General features: G+C 43.9%; 1 long non-coding RNA gene across 1 annotated transcript in view; it reads left to right on the forward strand.

The window, feature by feature from the left end:
- The window catches only part of LOC146863290 (uncharacterized), a 354056-nt gene that overhangs the window by 187748 nt on the left and 145581 nt on the right, over nucleotides 1–20727 (forward strand). The window lies entirely within an intron of this gene.

The raw sequence follows: 20727 nt of genomic DNA on the forward strand, positions 1-20727 counted from the left end.
TTGACGGCCTTTATAACCCCTTTCGGAACTTTCATGTTCACCCGTCTTCCTTTTGGCTTGAATTCCGCAGCCTCCGTTTTCCAAATAGTCATGGAAGATGTGTTGGATGGTGTGGAGGGGGTTAAGATTTATCAGGACGATGTCTTAGTTCATGGCTCGTCTCGACCGGAACATGATGAGAGGCTTAAAATCGTCCTTGAGAAGTTCAGTGCGAGGGGTTTGACCTTGCGCAAGAATAAATGCAAGTTTAGTCTCTCGGAGATCGATTACCTGGGCCACAAACTGACTGCGGGAGGAGTTAAACCTAGAGATCGCCTGGTAAAGACTATTGAGGAACTTCCTGTCCCACAATCCAGAGATGACCTTGTCACCACATTAGGGATGGCTGAGTACTATAATAAATTTGTTCCTCAGTTTGCAGGCCGCACCTTCACTCTAAGGTCCCTCCTATAAAAAGGTGTGAAGTTTTCTTGGTGCCAATAAGAATTTTAAGATGTCAAGAAGGATCTAAGCCATGCTCCCTCTCTTCAGAGCTTTGACGCCTCTTCAAATTCGATTCTAGTTACCGACGCCAGTTCGAATGGATTGGGAGCTGCCCTGAAAAAAGTAAAAAATGATAAGGAGTGACCATCATGTTTCTTTCACGAACACTTGTTGGTGCGGAGGTACAATACTCTGTGATCGAAAAAGAGGCTCTGTGTATCTTTTGGGCCATCAAGAAATTGAAAACATTTCTCTGGGGCAGTTCGTTTATTGTTCATTCTGATCACAAGCCTTTAAAGAATGTGTTTTTCAAGAAAAGTCTTGATGCCATCTCTTCAAGGATATGTAGATGGGTGATTGCTCTGCAAGATTATGATTTTACTGTAAGCTACATACCCAGAAAAGAGAACAAAGATGTGGACTGTCTCTATTGCTTAGTCACAAAACAGAGTGAGAGTCCATTACCTGATCCTGAAGATCCTTGGGGAGACGATGACTACAAGGTGTGCGAGATTGTGGAAGGTGTGATTTCTGAGGTAGAATGGAAGGATGCCATGAAGGATGATGCACTCATGAATGAAATTTGCAAGTTGGTTGTTGAAGGTTGGCCTGGGATCAAAACTCTGAGTGAATGTGTCTGGAAGTTCTGCAACGTTCGTGATGAACTCTCTGTAAGGGGAGTGGGGGTTTGCTTTGGAGGGGCACTAGACTCATTCCTCCCACACAGGTTAGGATGCAAATCATCAATTTAGCCCATCAGGGACATCAAGGTATCTCCAAAGCCAATGAGAGGGTTCGTTTGCATTTCTGCTGGCCAGGGATTGATATCCTTGTAGAGCGTGTGATAAGAGTCTGCGCTGAGTGCATTACTTGTGATTAAACTTACAAGACGAGAGTACAGCCTACAGTTATTCATGAGGCGCCCACAAGGTGTTGGCAGCATATGGCCTTAGATCTTTTGGGGCCAATCACTAATAATGCGGGCCAGTTTTATGTCCTAGTGTTGGTCGACATGTACTCAAGGTGGCCTGAAATTAAAGTGATGCAGAGCATTCAAACTAGAGACGTTACTAAGTTCTTGGAGGACATCTTTTGCAGAGAGGGTCTCCCAGAATCCATGTTGACAGACAACGGAGTTCAACTTGTGTCCAAGGAAATGGAAGAATTTTTAAAGCAAAAAGGGATCAAGCACAAGCGTTGTTCTCTCTATCATCCCAAGTGTAATGGAATGGTAGAGAGGTTTAACCGGCTGCTAAAAGAGTCAATCCAACTTGCTAAAGATCAGGTTAAAGACTGGAGGTCTTGTATAATGGAAAGAGTGATGGTTTATCGCTTGACCCCTCACTCGACCACAGGGAAAATCCCTTTTGAGTTATGTAGGTGCAGTACTCCTAACAATCAAATGTTTCAATCTTGGATGAGGGAGAAAGGTGCTGTGAATGAAGAAGTCAGGGACTCTGAATGGAAGATTAATCAGGAACTCAAGTCAATCAAGAGAAAAGCCAACTTTGACTCCAGACACGCTATCTCTCACAAGAAGGTTTGTGTGGGAGACAGAGTGAAAGTACGTTATCCTCAGAAGTCAGTTGGTGTAAAATTCATCCTGCCGATTAAGGTGGTGAAGTTATTTCGTAATGCTGTGAAACTTGATGATGGGTGCATATGGAATTTGGGCAGGATTGCTCCCATTCGCTTCCGCACATGTAAAGCTCCCGGTGCACTGCATGATTTTGTATTATCTTAGCTTTACTTCTTGATCATAGTTCTTATAAGTTGTGGTATTTCTATGTGAACTGTGTTTTTTTTATGTGTTCTTGTTTTAGGTTTCGGGGAAAGGTGTGCGGTATTTGCCTGATATTCTGCTGCATGTCAGCTTACTCATTGTTATGGAACTCTTAGGTGTACTAGAATGGTTAGGACAAAAGACTCTGTTGCCAAGTGTTGGGAGAGTCAGTTATCACTGGCTTGCCCTTTGGATAGGACGTTGTTATATGAAGATCTCAATAAAGAAGATTAATCCACCTGCTCGTTGCCCCTTGTGTACTTCATTACAGGGGGTCTGTAGTTTTTTAGGTCCGTCAGGTTGGCAGAGGGTTTCTTTAGCAGAGGGTTAATCTCTGCAATAACAAACTCTCACTTAGCAGAAGTTATGGTGCCTTACAAGTGACCATAAATAAAAACACATTACCATTGCTTTGCTATGAAATAATTTACGCCAACAATATCTCATATGTATTTAATGGTTAATATGAATTAATACTGGTAGACAAAACCACTCTTATTTTATAAATCTCTTTTTGTGATTTATCAGTACGTTAGGCAGTTTGTGGTACAAATAATGTTGGTTCCAAGTGTTGTTTTGTGAGCAAACATAATTTTATGTGCAGTAAAAGAGACATGTCTATTGCGGCTCTGATATATCAGGGCAGCATCCCAGAGTAAAATATAGGTGGTGTCTAAAAAAGACATTTAATGTGCTTCTAAGTTGTTTTGTTACTACATTCAGGGGCTTTGAGAATTCCCCACTTTAGCAGCTACAGTGGTGTGGAGTTCTTGATGCGCCTTTTCTGCAGACAAAGGCTCATAATTAATGTGAAAGGGTGAGTGGATAAGTAAGTGAAACAATGGATGAAAGGATGATGGATGGTTATTATATGGATGGGTGAATGAAAGGATGGGTGGATATATTGCTGGGTAAATGAGTGAAAGGATGGATGTAAGAATTGGTGAGTGAAAGAATGGATGGATGAGTGAAAGAATGGATGGATGAGTGCAATGGTAAATAGATGGATTGGTGGGTGGATGAAAGGGTGGATAGATGAGTGAAAGGATGGACAACCGAGTGAAAGGGTGGATGGATGAGTGGAAGAATGGATGGCTGAGTGAAAGGGCGGTTGGACGAGTGAAAGGGTGGATGGATGAGTGAAAGGATGGATGGCTGATTGAAAGGTTGGATAGATGAGTGAAAGGGAAGATGGAAGGATGGATGAGTGGATGGATGGATTGTTGAGAGAAAGGGAGGATGGATGGATGAGCGAAAGGGAGGATAGATGGATTGATGGGTGGAAGAGTGGATGGATAAGTGAAACTATAGATGGCTGAGTGAAAGCGAGGATGGGTGGAGTGATAGGGTGGATGGATGGAGCGAAAGGATGGATGAGTGAAAGAGTGGATAGAGGGATGGATGAGTGAAAGGATGGATAGGTCTAGAGATGGATATATTGGTTTGGATATGAATGGGTGGATGGATGGATGAGTGAAAGGGAGGATAGATGAATGGATGACTGAAAGGGTGGATAACTAGATTAGCGAAAGAATGGATGAATGATGGATGGATAAATGGATGAATGGATGTGTGAGTGAAAGGGTGAATAGCTGATTGAGTGAAAGGATAGATAGATGGGTGATGGACGGATGAATGCATGAAAGGATGGGTGTAAGGATGGATGAGCGAAAGAACAGTGGACAATTGAAAGGGGTGGTGGATTGATGGATGGACGAGTGAATGGATGGACGGGTAAAAGTGTGGATGGATGAATGGATAATTGGGTGAGTGAAAGGGTGGATGAGTGAAAAGGTACATTCATGGATGGGTGGAAGGGTGGATGGATGAGTGAAAGGATGGATGGCTGAGTGAAATGCCAGATGGATGGATGAGTGTAAGGGAGGAGGGATGTATGGGTGAAAGGGAAGATGGATGGATGAAAGGGTGAATGGATGGAGGGAAAGGATGGATGAATTAATTTATGTAAGGACGGATGTATAGGTCTGATGGATAGGTTTAGAGATGGATGACTAGGTTTGGATAAGGATGGGCAGACGGATGAGTGTGTAAAAAGTAGGATAGATGCGTGGATGAGTGAAAGTGTGGACAAATGGATGAGCGAAAGGATGGCTGGCTGGATGGATGGATGCATGGAAGGATGGATGAGAAAGTATTTTGGGTGACTGAAAGGGGTGGTGGGATGGGTGGATGAGCGAAAGGGTGAATGGATGGACGGACAGGTGAAAGAGTGGATGATGGATGAGTGAGTCAAAAGGATGGATGAGTGAAAGGGTAAATGGATAAATGGATAAGTGAATGGATGGGTGGAAATGTGGGTGACTGAGTGAAAGGATGGATGAATGTGTGACAGGCTGGAGGGATGGATGAGTGAAAGACAGGATGGATGGATCAGTGAAAGGGAGGAAGAATGGATGGAGTGAAAGGCTGGATGGATGGAGCGAAAGGATTAGATAGATGGATGGAAGTGTGGATGGAGGAATGGATGACTGAAAGGATGGAGGGATGGATGGATGGATGACTGAAAGTGTGACTAGTGGTATGGATGACTGAAAGGGTGGATGGAGGGATGGATGGCTGAAAGGGTTGATGGAAAGATGGATAGGTTTGATAGCTAGGTTAAAAGATGGATAGAAAGGTTTGAAAATGGATGGATGGACAGAATGGTGAAAGACTGAATAATGGATGAAAGTATGAATGGATAACAGAATGTAAAGGTGAAATGGAGGATATCAGTGGGTAGATAGAAGGATGAACGGATGGATGGATAGATGCTTGAATGGAAGAGACAAGAGAGCTCTTCTGGGGAGGGTCGCAGTGACTTGCTGCACGTGCTTGTTTGGTGCCATAAGAGTTTTGGTTCAAAGTGGGGGTAATTTAATTTTCTGGCTACTCTCTTGACTGCAGTAATGGGGCACTTGTTGTGAAGTTCATTAGGTCGGCTATGTCAATTATTATGAAGTCATCAGGTTTAATATCAGTTGTCATCATTCCATTGGGACATTCATTGTTGAGGGTCATATGATGTCACTTCCAGTGATGTCACTGAGGTCAGCTCCTGGCATTTTGGGGAATCAAAGCACATGGTAAACCGAATGTTGTACAAATGTTACAATGTAAAAAGAATAACAGAAAAATTCGAGTACAATTTACAATTTCACAAACTACTGTGCAAAGAGTTGTCACATTACAGGTTAGCCCAAGATAAAAAACAAAGTTGCAATTAAAAACCGAGACCAATTGAAAGGAGAATGTATTGCCACTGTTTCCAAAAAAGAGAGCAGTGTTGGAGGCAGAGGGAGCACACCAACCTCCATCATGGACTTTTATCGCTAGGGATTTATCTAAAAAGCTTTGAGGCAGAGTTACTAACTTTTGAGGCGGTGCAGCAGCCAAAGATGCTGCGCTGTATTGCGTGAAAGAGAGTGAGACATTTCTACCAAGAGATGCCGTTGTTTTCCTCTCTCCCTAATCGGGCACACTTAAGACTGATGTGCATCAACACATATTTCCATGCATCATAGTGCAAGGGTGTGTGTGTGTGTGATAGCTAGCATCGGCTGTGTACTTGAAGGATACCTTTCCAATACAAAATACAAATCTTAGTCACAGCTTAACACGTTTGCCGCTTGGCATGAGTGTTGCGCTCTGCAGCACACACACAAAGTTGGAAACGTTTGGGGGAATAAAAGAGGCATCATTTTTTGGTGCAGGGCCTTGTCTGTAGATAGGGCTTCGCATCAAAAACCACAGGTGGTTGCGTGGAAATGCCCATGTTCCACAAATGGTACACCCCTTTGGCACAAAAAGCAGCACTAGCTGTACTTTGCATTACTTTAGGACTACTTTCCAGCACAAAAATGGTTTGGGCTGGTAAGTGAATACTGACTATCGATTTTTAACTAAACAGACATGTTGCATGAGTGCTTGATATTAAAATTTCACAAAAAAATATACATTTTCCTGCTTTAAAGTTATAAATTGCCTATAGCTATAAATTGTGTTGCTTTAAAATTGTTGCCAGTATGTTTTAGTTGCTGTTTGATTATAGCTGAGCATGTTCACTCTTTTGGTGGAAAGCTTGTTTTTTAGGTCTCGCCTGGCGAACGCAGCGCGAAGCGCTGCTATCGCCAGCGAGATCTATTGTTGCTGACTTGCCTCGGAAGTGGGACAGGAGATGTGCACGCGCAGGCTTTTGGCGGATTTGAGTTGGTGTACGCGCTTACAGCCACGCGGCGTGCACATCTCCTGTCCCCCTTCCCTCGCAAGCCAGCATGAAGTTTCACTTTCAATTCTTTTATCATCACCATTAACCCCATGGTCCCCTCCACAGTCCCGTGACTCCTGCTCCCATTGTTTATCCTCTTTTAACAGAAGAACGTCTGGATACCTGCCCCCACAAACCAGCCCTCCCGCGGACGGAGCTCAGGCAAGAGCGCAACTTCTGCCCCCCACCCCCATTCCTCGCCGCCTCACCTCTGGGGGCAGACTGGTCGCGGTGCTCTGCCGGTTGTTGTTGGTTCTCCGGCCCCGGCCCTTGGGTGCCTTCTTACCCCTGGGCTTCAGAGTGGCGCTGATCTCCAGGCCCGAGCAGAAGAGCTCGGCCATACGGACCTCCATGGCGCGGCTCTGACCCCCGGACTCCCCGCCCCCCACCCGGCAGCAGCGGCTCAGTACCGCAGGCATCGGCCCTCTGACACCCGGCCGGAGCCGGGCCAGCGACATACACAAGGGGGCGGGGCCAATGCGAGCGCGCTGGAGCATTTAAATCACTGCTTCGACTGGCACTGATTTTACATCAGACTTGAACAAGATCTCTCCCAGGTTCCGAGGGCACACAGGTGGGTGGCTGAGCGCTCTGCCGTAAGAACGGGCTCGCGTACGGGTTGCGCGCATGGCACGCTTTCGCTTTCCCTCCCCTCATCGGCCCCTCCTTCGCTCAGAGCACCGCCGTACTACATTTTCTTCTTCTGCGGCTAAGGTTCTATCTCAAACATTTCATTTGGTCTTTGCAATAGAACATTGGAAACATTTTGAAAAATTGTACGTGCAGCCATGTATTTGCTTGCAGAAAGAGGGAAGTGTCACTTATAGTCGTTGAATGTTACTCATAATTACACTGAAATTATAAAAATGTCACACGTAGCATTCTGAAACTTTGGGAGCTATGTTGCATACACAAGTAGCAGGTGCAACGTTACCCCTCCAGAGCTTTCTTTAAAATGTAAAAAAGTATTACGTGTGCATGTGTATGTACATGGTGGGGTAATGTACTGTAACTGCTCTCCTGTGAAGCTGTGCTATAACTCAGTATTCATTTAAAAATCAATGTTTTGTTGGAAAACAGTGACCAGCACTTTCTGGGTTCTAAACAAGCATTTGCAATGCAGTAGGTCTTGCATTTGCGAAAATTTGAGCTATTGGCATTGTAATGACAATGCCTTTTATTTATGTGTTCATAAAAGCTGCAAGCGGTGCGTAAACACGCACTTATAGTCCCTGCTTACGAAAAGAAAGACTGGCAGTAAAAAAGGCATAGTTACTGCCAGAGTTGCTTTTCGCAAGCAATGCCTGCACAAATATGCCCAAAGTGCGTGTTTACGCACCCCTTGCACATTCTTAACATATATAATTAAAAGGCATTGATATTTACAATGCCAATAGTACAAACTCTTGTTTTATGTGTTGTCTCTATGGCCTACTTCGTAATCACATATCTTTAGTTTACCAAATACGTACTCCCATTGTCCTGTCATCTTTGTGTGCATTTTGTGCCATAGTAGCATACTTAGGTCTCACATTACTAAAAATTAGAGCTATTGGTGTTGCATTATTATTTGCAACGCCAAAAGCTCAAACTTTTACTAATGCGAGACCTATTGCATTGCAAATGCTTGTTTTTTTAAGCCATCATTTTGATTTACTGGCTCACTTTCTCCATGCTGCCTGCACTGAAGTCGGGGCGTGTGCTAAGAGGCTGATACTATTTGGAGTTTGTTATTACATGCACTGACGCAGTGTGTGCACAGCACAGGGTCGACCACCATTTTCCTCACCGACTGCATTTTCCTCACTGATGCCATTTTAGGTTGGCACACTAATTGTTCTGGGGCACTGATGGGTAGACTGGAAAGTCCCTACAAAAACAATCTGTTAGTGCTGCTGTGCCACCAGTGCACTGAGGGTCTGCACACCAGCCGTGCACAGCGCCAGCCATGCTGCCTGTTTTTCAGCACAAATCTACCCCAGGTCTCAGGTGTGATACACCAGGGAAGGACTGCTTGATATCGCCTCGGCTTGGTACTAAGAAATTTGTGAATTGTGTTAATATATCTCATGGCCTTAATCTCACTCAAAAGCTGCATTGCAGGAGACTGAGCAGGATGTGTGGGCCATGGCCAATTGGGAGAGAGGAGACATTAGGTAATCATTTTGTACAGTGGTGGTCCAGAGGTTGAAGGGGGACAGGACCGCAGTATACATGGGGAAGACCTTTGATGGCAGGATAATAGACGAAGGGGGCCTTTGATGTGCCCTCATGGACACACAGTTGGCTGTCAGTCATGCAATAGAAATTCACAAACTCTTGGCTCAAGGGTCATTAGAGATGTGTTTCATCACTGATACTTGGCTGACAGACACAAGTAACCCTGACAAAGCCTCAATGTGTTGTACTGGGTATACCATTATGTACCGACCTCCCCCTAAACAACGAGGTGGTGGCGTGGCCATAATGGTTAAGGATGAACTCTCGGTCAGGGAACTGGTTCTGCTAGAATTGCCCTCCGCAGACACTTTGGGTTTCAATGTTTCCTCCCCTACTACGGCATTGGCTGATTGGGATAATATGCTACTGCCCATTGGGTCTAGTTTATGCCTCTATTGACCCTCTGCTTGACCTGGTACTCCATCATCCTTAACATGCACCAATTTTTTAGTATTCTGAAACTTTTAACATCTTGGCTGACTCTCCTTTAAGTCCCATTGCTGACAAACGTATTAGTAGCATGGCTGCCTGTGGACTATCTATGTAAGTCAAGTGCCCTACACCCTCTAAAGGCTAAACACTGGACTTACTCTTTGGACCAAAAGAGTTAACCCATTGTACGAACAGCGTTCGGTTGGTGTGGCTGAATCACTTTCTTGTGGTGTTTCCTCTTATGTCTACCCCTAGAGTGACGGACTAGAAGAGTCTATTACCTAAATCACAGAAGAAGGGTCCGTGGGCAAAACGGTCCATCTCAGACCTTGTTCACAGTCTGAGGGACTCTAACCCCACTGTTAATCTGGAATCAACCACTGAGGGATATTCAAGATATACTGAGGGGGAAGGTTATAGAAGATATGCTGAGGGCAGCTTTGGATGTCATTTTTCCTTATAAAAGCTTTAGTAGTAAGCGGTGCACTACTAAAACTCTATGGTATTTGCCGGCACTGAAGGAGGAAAAGATAGGCTACAAACAGTTGGAAAGACTCTGGCACAGTGGCTACTCTGTGTTGGCTAGGGAGGTGCTGATGACGGCCCTGAAGAAATATTTTTTAAAAATTGTTTCTGTAAAGACTGAATTCTATACCAACAAAATTCTTGGGCCTGAAAACTCCACCAAGGAGATGTTCCAAATTGTGCACTCCTTCTCCAAAATGTGTTGCCAACACAATTGAGAATACTCAAGAGTTTGCAGATAAGTTGTTAAATTTTTTTGAAGATATGATCTCTACTGTTTTTTAACTTGGTCCCCCGTAGTGACTGTTCATCTCCATGGGAGGGTCAGAGGTTAGGATTTACCTATGACAACTGGCAACTCAGAGCAGGGGCATCTATTAGGCCCATTGGGAGCCTCTCTTTGGAACAGTTCATCTCTCTTGCTAGCTCGTTTACTACCGGATGCCCACTAGAACCTTTGGCTTCAGCCCTGTGGAAAGCAGGAATTGGGGTCCTCAGACCTCCACTACTTGAGGTCTGTAACAGCTCCGCAATAAGTGATTATGTACCAGAAGCATGGAACATCCGGATGGTGCCCTTGCTGAAAAAGCCGAGTGATGACCCCCTCCATCCTTTCTAACTTTCATTAAATATCTCTGCTACCATTTACTGTTAAGATTCTGGAGAAGTTTGTGGAAGAGGTGTGGCGCAGCGGCCAGGGCGACTGACTCCGGAACCCGGGGCTCACGGTTTGAACCCTGGCGGCCGATCAGCCCAGCACCATGTGACTCTGGGCAATAGCTCGCATAATCTTCCCAACGGCCCCCTGCACCTTGACACCTTCGGGTAATTGTTCGTGCATTACAAATACTGGACATTTACGGCATGATGTCGAAAAGAATTTAGTGTAATGACGCAACCGCATGACTGCCTTATTGAGACATTTAAACATTATAAAAAGGTGCACCCAGTACACCCTTAAGACCGCGTGCTTTCTTTATATTCAGGCACTTGTGACTCCTGAATTTATAATGAGATAAACATGATTATTAGTAGTATATTGCAAATAAATAACCTGGACTGGGTAAGTTGCTCGCAGATGGACCTGGCTGGGAAACTTGAATTGAGAGGCCTGCAAGTGTTTCCCCTCCTGCTGTTGGTGGCCTATGCTGTCCTCAACGCTTGCCTTACACTAGAAGCAGCTTTGGTTATCTGTCACTCATGCTGCACAAAATAATTGAAAAAAATATAATGCATGCAAAATAAACATTAGGAACCAGCTTTTCTTCAAAGCTGAACATGTAAAAGACTTCTGTGTTAATTTCGAAAATGCTAAGAAACCAACATTATTAATAACAAAAATCACGATAACATTTAAAACTATGACATTTAATTTATTTTCCATTTTTTGTAAACCACTTTAGCATTGCCGTAGGCAGTTTTCTGAAGACTCCCCATTCCACTGCATTGGGCACTGCCGCTCTCTCTTGCATTAAGCATGGGGGCATGATCCCTCAGACACCATTGAATATTTTTCCTACAGTAGGCCAACTGCTCTTAAAGTCAATTAGTGTCGGTTGCGCATTGTCGCTGGCTGTCTGCTTGGCACTGCGCAGACATGATCGCGTGGACTGGGGGCGCTGTGAAGCCGCGCTGCGCGCCGCGCGCCGCAGTCCATCTGACAGGCAGTATTCCAAACGAGGCCAGTCATGCATAAAGCAGGAGCTGATGAGCCCACATCTGGGTTCATCCCTTCCGGGATAAATGCGTCAGGATGGTGACCTGATGAACCTCCCCGCCAGGGACTTAAAGGGACAGCATCCCTTTTGCATCCGCTGCAAAGAGCTTTTGTCATGTTAAATTATAAAACATCACCCAAGTGGGATGAAATCAAATATTTTTAGTGCCTTTGAATATTATGTTTTGCTTAAGCCTGCATGCCTGGCGCGCGGCATCTTGCGGCACTTTAAGGCAAAGGACTCAGATTTCGACTTGTGTTTAAAGCTCAGTCTTTGTAATTTTCAATTGCATTACAGATGCATAAAGTATATCATGCATGCAAAGACATGCTTTAACAGAAAAAAAATTACTGTTACTGATAAAACATCACCACTTGTGATTCTTTAAGCCCCAAAGAATGTTTGCAGGCGAATTGCAACACGCGAGCAGTTGTTCATAAGATATTTATTACAAATCTATGAATCTAACATAAAGACCATTGCATCTTTGTGTTACCAGCTAACTGAAATGATTTTATGGTTAAATCATCAAATATTGATTTATAGAGATGAGGCAATACCAGAGTAAATTATATTCAGCCACCAGCACATTACAGAATACCCCAAAATCATGCACAATCAGAAACAAGCATTTACAATGCAATGGTCTCGGCATTGTTAAAGTTAGAGCTATTGGCATTGCTCATGACATTATTTTTGTTTATGTTTTTGTTTTTAAAACATTTAAAGAAACGGCATTGTTATTTGGCTCCATATAGCGCCTTCTTCAACTTGACGCTTATTTGACTGAATATTGAAATTATAATTTCATAAAGTGTGACGTGCGCACTTTCATTGGGATGTGTATGTTAAAATCACCGCTCTTTTGTAAAACAGTCTAAACATTGTTAAGTCTAGTAGCGAAGAAGTGTTTCTGTCTAAACATAACACATAATTACATCGATTGTAAAGTGTACTGTGGGTGGAATTCCTACTACCGTCGGCTTCTCAATAAACGGAAGGTGATCGGTTTGCAGGTTATTTTTTTAGTTTTTGTTTATAAATTGTGCACCTGAAGAGAGGGTATCCGCGGAGGCTTATTCAGAAACCCCTTAAAAGGGCAAGATTCTATGATAGAGACCACCTAATCTGTCAAGAAAAAAATAAAAAAAAGATCTGCTAATAGTATGTATTATGAGACATTCTGTTTTGAATGTAAAAGTACGCCAGGCAATCAATTCAAATTGGCATATTCTGAATGCAAAATCAGATGATTTAACTATGATCCACCTACCGCTAGGTGCAGAGCAGGCACCTGCGGAACGTCCAGGCAGCCCACTTCAGCCAATCCTGTGCTGCTGTCATGCTGCTCATCTCTAGCAAGAGAGCAGCGCTAGACCTGCCACTGATCGAAAGCGGTAATCGGGGTGTAAAGACCCGACACTTGGATACGGGAGTTGAGCCCTACGTTCCGGGCCCTCTCAGCTGTTTCGGGGGAGTTGTCACGTACAAAGCTGCAGGTAACAGGGCCTTTCGACTCGGGGCTACGTATAGCGCGAGGGAGGGAGGTTGTTCTCTCGGCGCTTTGCCTGCAGTCGCCAGTAGGGGGCGCGGGTCAGAATGAGGTTCCTTCTAGAGATGGCTTGGCCGACATGCGGAGATGTCATGTACTCAAATATTATAAAGCGGGCACTGCAGTGGCAAGACAACAGGCGCTTTGTTCTTGTTGGCTGTGACTGCTCCGAAATCACTTGGTGGAAAACTGTGCTGTCCCGGGTGCCTAACGCGCATGAATTTTATGTATTGCAAATTGTTGTTTACCATGAGCCCTACGTTCCGGGCCCTCCCAGCTGTTTCGGGGGAGTTGTCACGTACAAAGCTGCAGGTAACAGGGCCTTTCGCCTCGGGGCTACGTATAGCGCGAGGGAGGGAGGCTGTTCTCTCGGCGCTTTGCCTGCTGTCGCCGGTAGGGGGCGCGGGTCGGAATGAAGTTCCTTCTAGAGATGGTTTGGCCGACATGCGGAGATGTCATGTACTCAAATATTATAAAGCGGGCACTGCAGTGGCAAGACAACAGGCGCTTTGTTCTTGTTGGCTGTGACTGCACCGGAATCATTTGGTGGAAAACTGTGCTGTCCCGGGTGCCTAACGCGCATGACTTTTATGTATTGCAAATTGTTGTTTACCAGAAGCACTCTATGTGAAAATCATTATAAGAGATGAGTCGGGGTGGGCGGAGCCTTGGCAGAGGTCCCACAAAGGCAGACAGAAACATGCATCACTCATCTGACTTTTATGTATTGCAAATTGTTGTTTACCAGAAGCACTCTATGTGAAAATCATTATAAGAGATGAGTCGGGTGGGCAGGGCCTTGGCAGAGGTCCCACAAAGGCAGACAGAAACACTCATCACTCATCTTCGCATGGTCTAACCACAAGGCGGCCGTTCCCACACATCATTCACTGACTTCTCTCTTTCCCAGCAGATCATTCTGCCCACAGTGGATCGTTGCAATAACAATATTCTGCATGCGCGATTTAACTTCCACATCAAAATGCATCCCCGCTCCCTTCCGCTGCGCACCGCAGACGCTCCGGGGCGACAGCCGTTTAATCAGCTCCGCGGCTCCCAATAGCGTCTGCACGGAGCACGAAGGCGCCGTAATTGGCCACGAAGCTGAAATTGCTCAAGATATTAAAGCAATCATTCACGTGGGGCAGGTCCTGGGAGACCTCTATCATAATTACTGCCTAATTACTGCCTAATTACCACCGCCTTTCTCCGAGGTCAAGCAAACCTCCGAGACGGAGATCAGGACGGGGCTTGTTTGTCTCTCCAAACAATCCCCGTCCTTTTCAGATTCGGGGAGTGTTTTGAGGAGAGAAAGAATCGAAAAAACACGCCCCCGAATCCGAAAAGGACGGGGCTTGTTTGGAGAGACAAAGCTCTTCTCCAATGGCTGACCAGCATTTAAGAGGCCAGCCAATGGAGAAGAGGAGAGAAGAGGGGCGGGTTAAAGCCCCACTTCTCAAAGTCATTAAATCTCGCAATCGAGACTGCGCAAGCGCAGCCTTCGCTAGCCGAGACCTAAAAAGCAGTGAAAATACTTTCATTCTATCTGGCCTCCTCTTGCTTTACTAGACAGCAGAGTCTGTCCGATCAGACCACAGTTGAAAAGACCACGTGGGAGCGGCGTCTGGGCTTCATGTACTTCTATTTTGGACATTCCTAAGTTAAGAAAAAAGCCAGCAAGCCTCCAAAATATGTGCAACGGGGGTCACAGACTTCCTTCTGTTGTATTGTGCTTAAATTGTGAATTGCACATTGGGAGCCTCAGAAATGTGTACCCCATCAGCACTGTACCCCATCCAGATGTTTTTCCACCAGTGTTTCCCTGAGTCCCTCCTCTAATCCCTATGCCCATATAAGGACTCCCACAACACCCATTTGCTTCTCTACCTTCCCATTTGCCCTTTTGTTGAAAAAAAGATGAATTAGTTCTATGTACACCTAATTTAACTCCTGAACTCTGTTAAAGAAAAATCTGCCCACATGCCAATTTGAAGTCTGCAAATGTTTATTAACAAAAGAAAAGGTAATCTGTGACTCCCAGAATTGGATGACTAGGGGATCCCCTAACACCCTAATTGAGCATCAAGGTATTTAAGCAGAGACCAGACAGACATATGTGTTATGTTATGTTATGTTATGTTATGGGCATTTATATAGCGCGACTGTTACCAAAAAGGTGTCCTGGCACATAGAGAAGACCTGCAAGAGGATGGGTGGGAGAAAGATGAAGAATAAAAAGATCAATACTTGAAAAGGAATGTTTTTAATGATTTTCGAAAAGGGAGGAGATCAGTCATACTTCTCAAAGATAGAGGAAGAGTGTTCCAAGCTTTGGCTGCATCGGTCGCAAAGCCTCTGCCACCCCAATTGTCCTTCCTATGTGTCTTTTTATACAAAGGGTTCCATAGAAAATCATAACGTGATACATAATAATAAAAAAGGTGCCGGATCTGAAGTCATGGGAGAGTGTGCAAACGATCTAGAATACCATGTATGAGAGCGAGGCTTTACATGTCAGAGACGGGCATAATTTACAGACATGGTTAGAACGCTGCAGCAGTTACACTCACACTAATGCAATCATTTAAATTTCACACTTCTGTTTTCTTTGATGTGGAAGCCATCAGCCACGTCCAGCCCATTGGGGCAGAAGGGCCACACTCCCCAACCTTTTGCCAAATGTAAGCCTGACAGACACTGTTCATTTTCAGGTCAGGCAGCCAGGAGCCAGACATGCGCTAAATGCGCAGGCTCCTGGCTGCCTGAGCTGAACTTTGCTGGGCTGAGGAAGTCACAGCTCCTGTGGGCGTGACCTCTTCAGCTCAGCAAAGGTCCCTGAGGCCCTCCCCTCAGTGATGAGGGGTAGTGTAACTGATTGCCTCGCACCTGGGCGCTTCAGTTTTAAGCCCAGAAGCGCTCAGGGTCGAGTGTCAATAAGTGGCACTTCATCACAGAGTGGGGTGGGGTCAGCAGTCTCACTGACCCCATCCCACTCTGGGATGTTGTTGGGACTTCTGCCTCAGCCAATGAGGGTAGACAGCAGCAATCCCAAGCCTCCTGGGACCTCCGAGGCAGAGCTGCAGGTAAGTGTGTGTGTGTTTTTTTATTAATGTTTGGTGCATGCGTGTGTGTATGTATGAATGTTTGGTAATGAGTGTTGTGAATGGATGTGTGTGTGCGCGAGTGTGAATGCATGGCTGTGAGTGTGTATGTGTATTTGTGCGTGTGTGTCCTAAACTTACCGGCCGCCTCGGGAAGCCGTTCACTCGGTTTTAGGCACAGAAGTATTTTGACTTTCAATGTAAGGACAGTTTTTTAAGACTTCCTCTAAAAAATTCAATTGAGCTTTGAGGGTCCTTCTAGCAAAGCCCTGGCCATGGGGAGTCAGATTGCCTTTTGACCGTCACTGGGGATGCTGTTTACCAAAAGCAACACTCTGCAAACACATATTCCGCTGCAGGCAGTGGCTAAATTGTAGTAGGTTTATTGTCCTCCTTGCATGATCAGAACACAAGCACTAGTCTCTTCAAGCACTGAACACTCTGAGTACACTGGTGCCGTGATTTTCTCTTCGAAGCTTTGAAACTAAACTGCAGAGTAAAATAAATGTATTTGCCAACTGTTAAATAATAGCAAGGACAGGATCCACAAACATTGGGAAAAACAATCTGGAATTTGCTCCCTGTGTTTGGAAAACAATTCAGACCTTAATTTATTCACAAAGATTCAGAACGAATCTGTGGAGTACTCTTTGAATACTACAATAGTCACACTTTTCTAAGAGTTGTCACATGGATCGCATTTTTTATGCACACAATTTATGCCAGGTGGAAGATTCTGCATAAGGAGATCTGACGTTAAAATGGATTTGCACATGAGACTACTTTTTATTGTTTCTGCATAGCCTCTTCTACTACAACTGTAATAGGTGTGGGGGTAATTCCCCATTCCTATGATGGAAGCACAATTTATCCTACTGTTGATGGGTAAATCTGCAAATATTTGAGGTAGGAGCTGTCTGAATGGGGTATATGAATACCTGCAAAGTTAAGCGTTAGTGGGGATTTGCATACTTACTCAGTAGGGTCTTCCAGGGATGCCCATAAACTAATTTCTAACCCAGAATTTACGATTCCATACACTGCACCAGACTTGCGCAATTTACCTATTTTCAAATTTCTTTTGTGGAAGTAAAATTCAGATATTGCAAAATAATGTACTTGTTTATATTTATTTATGTACTTAAACTGAATTTAAATGCACAAATACTTCTGTGAATCAGGCTCTGACCCAGCACCTGCATTGTCATGTGGTCTGTTTTAGCAGAACCTTGGGATAGTTTGAGTAATCACAGACCCACTCTCAGACTCACTGTTCCACTGCAGGGATATCTGGAGTGTGATGATGCTCCATCTCGCCCAGCTTGTAGACTGAGAAGTCTAAGAAGCCTCGCCTGAGAGCACAGGGGAAAGGGGAACTGGGACAGACATATGGCACTGCCCAGCACTCTCTTAAGGAACTGATATAGATTTGTTTCATGCTTTTGAGTCAGGGGAGAATAAAGAATCAACATTTACGATATAATCTTCTGAACTGAAATATCTCACGCCATTTAAAATACTGTGTATGATATACCTATCATTGGTTTGTGAATATAAATAATAATAATAAATATTTTAGAGCGTGCAGCTTCTTCCAAGGAAGCATCCCGGCACCAGCAGCAGAAAGTCAGAAAGACCCAAACTTTTCAGAATCAAAGTACCTAGAGCCGAGCTGCAAAGAGGAAGTCCTTAGTTGTTTATAAAAGATTGATTCAGAGGGTACAGTACGTAGCACAATAGTTTACTTATTTATTTACTTGAGTTTTATATAGCGCTGGCTAGACCCGTAGGTATCAGAGCGCATTACAAGAGAAAAGTAACATAGCTTACAAGTTACACATTGTTACATAAGTTACATCAGTTACAAGTTACATCAGGAAGGGTGTTTCAGAGTTTAGTAGTCAAGAAAACAAAAGATCTTCCTTCCCTTCTCACCCTGCACACCCTTGGAACATGTAATAGCATCATGTCATTGGAACACAATATAAATGGTCTCCCTGTAACATATATTAGGAAAATATAGTCTACAGTCTGCCTCTTATGTGGTGTGGTGATATATGCATGCAGAACTTAGTTGGTCAACTATCTCAATAATATTGAATGCAGTTTAAAATCTGTTCATAAAACCAAATCAAGTATATTGTTCAAAGTATTTCAAAAGAATGGGAGTTGTTTCTCCACAGACGAAAACATGACTTTATTTCAATATAATCAGTCATGAAACAATATGGCCTTTAAGGAAATGTCTAAGTCTATACAAATACACATCCAACAGCAATCAGTTCCACTGAAGAAATTCAACTGACACCACAAGGAGGTTTTTCTAGAGATAATCATAGCACAATTCAGTCTTTAAATGGACCGAAATGCTAGCAGTCATAAAACGGCCATTGGGAAGTATGGTTCTCCAATGCAAGCACCTTGATAGGCTGGGGTTCAAAGAAGGCCATCACATTCACATTTGGTCTTACTTGGAATGGTATTCTCACTATGTGCACACCATCTTGGTTTGGGAAGAATACACCAAACACTCACCATTCCGACTTCCATGCTACAAGTTTAGAATGTTGCTTAATTCTGCTTTGGGATATTAAATATGTGAAATTAATATTCAAGATATACAAATTGTGAATGGCAAACTGTAAGGATCAATAAATGTACTGAAGAAATGGATGCAGATAAAGATAAGAAAAGATCTTTTATTCACACAAGATCAGGTGATGGGAAGAGGGAGCTCTTCTCACAGGTTCTACAGTTTCCTTGCCCACTCGTCCCACCTGGAACGTGGGCTCAAGGAGATACATTCCAAGGTGTACATTGCCAAGGATAGGTAATGTTTGCTGGTGTGGCCTCAACTAAGATACTTATTGATAAGGCTGAATCCCAACCATCCCAATCAGGTTCTCGGGGTGTTGTCTGATGTAAATTTGGTGTGTGACAAAAAAATACAGGGAGAGAGTTCCCTAGGTATTCAGAAGTGAATTAGGTTTAGTCAAAGGTTTTGCTCATAGAATCATATAGAAAGAGTGTGTTTGTCCAAGGGTGCACAAGTCTCGCACTGTGCTTTTGGTGATGAGGGAGCCTTTAAAGGAGGAGTTGCAGAAGCTGTGCAAAGCAGGACTTATCAAGTAAGTTAAGACTTTAAATAAAAATAAAAAAATTAAATTACAAAAAGTAAGTTAAGACTTCAGAATGGTTTGCCCCAGTGGTGTTGGCTAAAAAAACAAATGGAGAGTTGAGAATGTGCGTAGATCTGCGTGACCTGAATAAGCCCATTTGGGCGGACAGTTATCCTCGACCCAATATCGGTGAGATGGGAGCAAGTATACTTTTTACCTTGGATTTGTCGCTCCGCCTATCACAGAATTGCATTACACCCTGATTCAAGGCATCTTACATCATTTGCCACTCCTGAAGGAGCATTCAGGTCCAAGCGAATGCTGTTTGGTCTAGCTGCAGCTTCGTCTGCATTTCAGAGGTAGCTGCACCAGTTTTTCAAATTACTTATTTTCAAGATGACATACTGATTTTAGCAGAGAATGCAGAAAAATATGATGACATTTTGTCTAAAGTGCCCGGAAACCTTTCAAAATAGAGAGTTTGCTATAAAGTTCAAACAATGTAATATTTGCATCATGCGTCTGGAAAATCTTGGACATTGGTTGGATGAAAAGGTTGTGTCACCAAAATCGAAGTAGGTGAAGCCCATTGAAGAGGCTTGATCACCAAGGAACAAAGATCAGTGAGGTCCTTTTTAGGACTGGCAGAATACTAGCCACACTACTCTTTTGCACTGCTCCTCCACTTCCGGCCCATTTAACAGGACGCTCTCCTCTTTGCCAGCCATCCTCATTAGTAGTGAAAAAACGATGGCCCATAAAGATAAAAAAGATCTTTTATTCACACAAGATCAGGCGAAGATAGAGCTGGCCAGCATGCCAACATTCTCTCTCTCCTCACAGGTTCTACAGTTTCCTTGACCACTCATTCCACCTAGAATGTGGGAGCATTTCACACATTCTTCTTGTCCTGAGAAAATACAACATGTACCTAATGCCTATGTCCATCTACCTTGATTGGCACCCATGACGACATGTAACGCATACTTTGTTGAAGTTCCCGACACCCACTGGTTATTTCTTGTGTGTCCTTTCAGGCATGGAAGCAGGCACACGCATGCTGGGGTCAGTGCCTCATTTTGGTTCTGTGATTTGTGCAGATGTAGATTCCTCCCCATTTGTTTAAAATATGCTGGCTGCAACAGTGTCTGCTCAGAAAGTGGAGAGATTAGGTTACCATGCTTTCCCATAGTCTCTACCGATTTTCATTGGGTGTTTGCCCCCATCAATCATGCTGTTGGTGTAATATATTGAAAAGATTATTACAAAGCATGCCACTTGAAAAAGAACTGATACTAGTTATTACAGTGTCAACAACAGTGTTGCCTGCAGCAGAATAGCTCTTTCTCTCAAACACTGTGTATTAAAGGCAGGTCAATTAAAAGCAGGCTTTGAGATGCTGATCAGAGTAAATGCGGTAGAGTGTTGGGTACATGAGATAAGCATGTGCTGATCAACATTTACCATACTGCCTGTTGCTGAGGATCTGATTTATAGTTGTCTGGTAATGGAAAATTGTGCAATTTA

This window comes from Triturus cristatus, chromosome 2_2 (assembly GCF_964204655.1).
Source record: "Triturus cristatus chromosome 2_2, aTriCri1.1, whole genome shotgun sequence".
NCBI classification, from domain to species: domain Eukaryota; kingdom Metazoa; phylum Chordata; class Amphibia; order Caudata; family Salamandridae; genus Triturus; species Triturus cristatus.